The sequence below is a fragment of the Salvelinus sp. IW2-2015 genome, linkage group LG18 (assembly GCF_002910315.2).
Source record: "Salvelinus sp. IW2-2015 linkage group LG18, ASM291031v2, whole genome shotgun sequence".
In the NCBI taxonomy this organism is placed as follows: Eukaryota; Metazoa; Chordata; class Actinopteri; order Salmoniformes; family Salmonidae; genus Salvelinus; species Salvelinus sp. IW2-2015.
In genome coordinates this window covers 17,064,146-17,070,179 of record NC_036858.1, presented here as the reverse complement: position 1 = coordinate 17,070,179, position 6,034 = coordinate 17,064,146, and positions in this window count along the sequence as shown.

The following is a 6,034-nucleotide window of genomic DNA, read 5'->3' as shown; positions in this document are numbered from 1 at the left end:
CTGACACTTCACTTCGGGGCGGCGTGAGTACTCACTGTGCAAAGTATGGAGGGGGGGGGAGATTCTCTTTAACTTCCTCAAATCAAATCCCTGCTTAAAAAAAACAACAATTTTTCAATTACATGCATCAACCCATTGCATGGAAACTTAATCTATGTAGTGGGGTATACTTTCAAGTTACAGTATTGTCCTTTCTAACTTAATGAATTCATTAGGTTCTATAAGATTCCCTCTCGACATTCCACTCTACGTTTAGAAAATTTTCCAGTATTCGCTTTTGAACGTGTGAACGTTTCAGCGGGGAAAAGGGTCTGTTGAGACAAAGCACATTCCTTTGTGAAGATTTGGATGAGCACAGCCTGGATCTTCTCCCTTGATTTACAACAGACGTGAGTCTGTTAAATCCCACTAGTTCTTTCTCTTCCCCCTCTACGGACCTGAGAGTGTTTGCTGATGATTGAGGACCCAAAGCGACTTATGATAGAAACAGAGTCTTTATTCAGTATCAAACAAACAATGTTTCTCCGGAATATCAAAGTAAATCCAAAACAGGAAACTTGAAATCCTCTCGTCAGTAGAGAGGAACGACTGAACGCGACCACAGACTGCATGTCGCTTCAGGAAGCACAGGCCGCTAGCTGACAGTAGACACTGCTCACACGCAAGCATCTTGAAGAAGGCCAAAAAACACGACAGGGCGGAACAAGGACACAGGAGCAGCAAACAATCAAACAAGGAATCCGACAAGGGACAGAAGCGGAAAAAACAGAGGAGGAAATACCGCGACAGGTGTGAAAGAGTACAATGAGGTCGTTAGGAGAATAGAAACAGCTGGAGCAAACGAACGATAGAGAAGAAGAGCGGGAGAGGGAAGAGAGGGAGGAGGAGAGAGAGGATAGAAAAGAGGGAAAGAACTAATAAGACCAGCACGAGGAATCACAGGGACAAGACATGAGTGATCAAAGACAAAACATGACAGTACCCCCCACTCACCGAGCGCCCTCCTTGGCGCACTAGAGGAGGAACCCTGCGGCAACGAAGGAAAGGAAAATCATCAATCAACGAACGGTCCAGCACCGTCCCGAGTGGAAACCCAACTCCTCTCCTCAGGGACCGCCCTAACCCTCCAATCCACTAATACTTGGCTGACCACGTCCCCGAGAACGCATAGTCCATATCTTCCGTACCTGTGAAATAGGAGCGCCTCGACAAAAGACGCGGGGGGAGGAAGACGACGCTCGGGCGCGAAGAAAAAGCTGACACAAGAGACATGTAAGACAGGGTGACGCGACGAAAGAGGTCGCGGAAGAAGGCAGTCGCCCACAGCACAGGATGACACCTGAAGAGACACGGAACACAATGGAACCCGGAGTCAACGTGCGAGGAAGGCTGTCGTAAGGGGAAGGTTACGAGGAAAGCCACCACTCTCTGACCGCACAAACCTAGGACTCTTAATCCTACGTTTATTTTGGCGGCTCTCCACAGTCTGCGCCTGTAACGGCCAAAGTGCGGACCTGGACCCTCCTCCAGGTGCGCTCACAACGTCCTTGACAAAAGCCTGAGCGGAGGAACGCTGGACTCGGCGCAGCTGGGACGAGAACAAGGAGGCTGGACCCAAGGACTACTCTGAAACGGGAGATAGCGGTAAGCAGACGAAGGAAGCGAGTGTGACCGTACTCAGCCCGGGGAGTGCTTTCTGCCCAAAGACGCAGGGTTTCGTAAACGAAAGGCTGCTAAATATGCGACCAATCGACTGATTGGCCCTTTCTGCTTGACCGTAGACTGGGGATTGAAACCCGGAAGAGAGACGGACGGAACCAACCAATCAAACGACAGAACTCCCTCCAAAACTGTGACGTGGAATTGCGCGACCTCTGTCTGAAACGGCGGTCTAACGGAGCCATGAATTCTGAACACCATCTCAATGATGATTTGTGCCGTCGCCTTGCGGAAGGAAGCTTAGCGAAGGGGAATTGAAATGTGGCACCGCCTTAGAGAAACTATCGAATAACCGTTAGAATTCGACAGTTTTCCCCGCAGACGAAGGCAGACCGGTATAAGTCTAAGGCGATGTAGACCATGGTCGAGAAGAATAAGGAAGCGGTCTGAGACGACCAGGCAGAGGAGAGTACCTGACTTAGTCTGCCGCAGTCGAACAACAAGCGCAGCCACGAAACGGCGCGTGTCCCGCTCCTGAGTAGGCCACCAAAACGCTGGCGAATAGAAGGCAAGCGTACCCCGAACGCCGGGTGCCAGCTAACTTGGCAGCAGTGAAGCCCACTTTGAAGAAACAGCCAGACGAGTAGAGACAGAACAAACAAAGGTTACTAGGACAAGCGGCGCCGGGCGACGCATGTGTGAGTGATGCTTGCTTTACCTGTCTCTCAATTCCCCAGACAGTTCAAACCGACAACACGCCCTTCAGGAAAGAATTCCCCTCGGGGTCGGTAGAAGCCACAGAAGAACTAAAGAGACGGATAATGGCATCAGGGCTTGGTTGTTCATTATTTCGCCGGACGATAGAAATCACGAACTCGAAGACGAGCGAAAAACCAACGCCCAACGAAAGCTTGACGCCTTGCATTAGTCGTTGGCAGAACGGATGTACTCAAGGTTCTTATGGTCAGTCCAAACGACAAAAGGACAGGTCGCCCCCTCCAACCAACTTGTCGCCATTCGCCTATGGCTAAGCGGATGGCGGGCAGTCGCGGTTACCACATGTCATAGTTGCGTTCGATGGCGACAGGGCGATGAAGAAAAGTAAGCGCAGGATGGACCTTATCGTCACGAATGAAGGCGCTGAGGACAGAGATGGCTCCCACGCCCACCTCTGAAGCGTCAACTCGACAATGAATGTGCTTTAGGACGTCAGAGTAACAGGATAGTGGGCGGATGTTTAAAACGCTTCTTAGGAGATTCAAAACTCCCTGGCCGGAAACCGGCACCCACTTAAAGCAAGTCTTGACAGAAGTCAGAGCGTGTGAAGAGGGCAGCCACTTGACCGAAATTACGAATGAAACGCCGATAAGAAATTAGCGAAACCCGAGAAAGCGCTTGCAACTCGACACGTGGACTAGGAACGGCAATCGCGACAAGCCTGACCTTAGCGGATCCATCTGAATGCCTCAGCGTGAAATAACAGAACCGAGAAATGTGACAGAGGAGACCACTGAAAGGCGCACTATCTCAGCCTTCACGTAGAGACAATTCTCTAAAAAGGCGCTAGTACACGTCGGAACGTGCGAACATGAATCTCGGTGACGGTGAAAAAAAATCAGGATATCGTCAAGGTAAACGAAAACAAAAAAATGTTCAGCAATGTCTTCTCAGTACAATCATTAACTAATGCCTGAAAGAACAGCTGGGAGCATTAGCAGAGACCGAACGGCCATTGAACCGGTATTCAAAATGCCCTAACGGAGTGATTAAACGACCGTTCGTCCACTCGTCCCCCCTCTGATGCGACGAGATGGTAAGCTGTTACGAAGGTCCACTTAGTAAAAAGCACCTGCTCCCTGCAAAATCCGAAGGCTGACGACCATAAGGGAAGCGGATAACTTCTTAACCGTTATGTTCATTCAGCCCTCGATAATCCACGCAGGGGCGCAGAGTACCTCCTTCTCTAACAAAGAAAAACCCCGCTCCGGCGGAGAGGAAGAAGGCACCACGGTTTCCGGCGTCGATGAGAAAACAGCAGATAATCCTCGAGACCTACGTTCGGAACCGACAAGAGAGTATATAGTCTAACCCCGAGTAAGGAGTTCCCCGGAAGGAGATCAATAAACAATCATACGGACGTGAGGAGGAAGGGAAGGCTGGCTCTGCGACCGATAGAGACCGGCGCATATCTGATATTCCTCGGCACTCCTGTTCAAATCACCAAGGTTCCTCCTGAGTAGATGGACAGGAAGACACAGGAGGGATAGCAGACATTAGAACACTTCACATGACAAGAAAACTTCCCCAGAGGATAGATAGAATTACTAGACCAATAATAGAAGATTGATGACATTACTAGCCAGGGGATGAACCCCAAAACAACAGGTGTGAAAAGAAGGGAACGAAAAAATCAAAAAGGAAACATGGTCTCACTGTGGTTACAGAATACTTGAGGGTTAAAATGAGTGTCTCACATCTGATACTGGGGAGAAAGACTTACCATCTAAGCGACAGGGGCGTGGGCTCGCCTAACTGTCTGAAGAGGAATGTCAGGTTTCCGAGCCGCATGCCTTTGTACCATAAAAAAACCCTCAGCCCCAAGAGTCTATCAATGCACTGCCAGAAGCAGCCGACCGGTCCAGCGTAGATGGACCGACAAGGTAGATACAGGGATCTTATGAGAGGACCGAGTAGTAGCGCCTCACCAGGAGCCCTCCGCTTACTGATGAGCTCTGCGCTTTTACTGGACATGACATGACAAAAATGTCCAGCAAACCGCAATAGAGGCAAAGGCGGTTGGTGATTCTCCGTTCCCTCTCCTTAGTCGAAGGCGAAATACCTCCCAAGGCTGCAATGGGCTCAGTCTTCTGAGCCGGTGGGAGGAGATGGTGAGATGCGGAGAGGGGAAAACACGTTGATACAGCGAGCTCTCCTCCACGAGGAACGCTCCGGTGCGAGCGTAAACCTTCAGTGCACGATCCGATCGTTCATATGCGAGTCAAGGATGAACCCGAGATATTGTGAGGCGAGTCGACAGTTTTTTTTGGCAAGGTCTCTAAGATTAGAGTCCTATTCGCTTGATTGATTTCACAACTCCATAATCTCAGAGCAAAGAGGCACTTAGAATCTCGTCATTGATCCCTTAACACTCTGACCTATGGACATCAACGATCCACAGGTACACCTCCCAATAATCTCACAATGCATGTCCCAGAATAAGACCCATCCCAGAAACTTCTTAAAGCCATGACATTATTTTCTGGGAATTTTCCAAAGCATGTTTTAAAGCACAGTCAATTAGTGTATTAAACTCTGACCCACATGCCGAATGTGATTAACTGAAATATAATCTGTCTCGTAAACAATTGTTGGAAAAATTACCTTGTGTCATGCACAAAGTAAGATGCCTACCGACTGCCAAAAACTATAGTTTGTTAAGCAAGACATTTGAAGTGGTTGAAAAGAGTTTAATACTCCAACCTAAGTGATGTAAACTACCGACTTCAACTGTAGTAAAACGGAAGCGGTAAATTAATTATATATTGTATTTCTTTTTGTGCGGTTATCTATCTCACACTTTTCATATTACATGCACAACCCATTGCATGGAAACTTAATCTATGTAGTGGGTATACTTTCCAAGTTACAGTATTTCCTTTCTAACATTAATGACATCATTAGTGTTCTATAGATCGCCTCTGACCATTCCACACGTTCTACGTTAGAAATATTGTTCCAGTATTCGCTTTTGAACGTGTTAGCGTTTCAGCGGGGGAAAAGGGTCTGTTGAGACAAAGCACATTCCTTTGTTGAATTTGGAGAGCACAGGCCTGGATCTTCTCCCTTGATTTACAACAGGACGTGAGTCGTTAATCCCCACTAGTTCTTTCCTTCCCCCTCTACGGCCGAGAGGGGGTCTGATTGAAGTTATTCATTGCAAACCTGATCTGACCTATTTGGATTCTCGTGGTCAGACATGACAATTGATACACCATCAAGTATGATTTATAACTTCACCGTGCTCAAAGGGATATTCAATGTCTGTTTTTTTTTATGTGACTTGTTAAGCACAAACTTACGTTCTCTCCTGTGTTGATGTTTCTGACATTGTTTCTTTTGCAACGATCTTTCATGTCTGGATTTCGAACACTGACCTTGTTCTCAACCTCSTTTTTTGAGCACTGTTACATGACATCAGTGTCAACACATACGGGCACGTTCGAGGTCGTCGTTATTTKGAGCGTGTCGCGGYTAAATAAATTGCACCAATGCATCCCATCCAAAAGTGAGACTGTTCCTCAACATTGAAACCCTTGCAAGGTTACATAATGGAATAAGAGTTTGTGTTGACCATTAAGTGTATTTATAAACCATT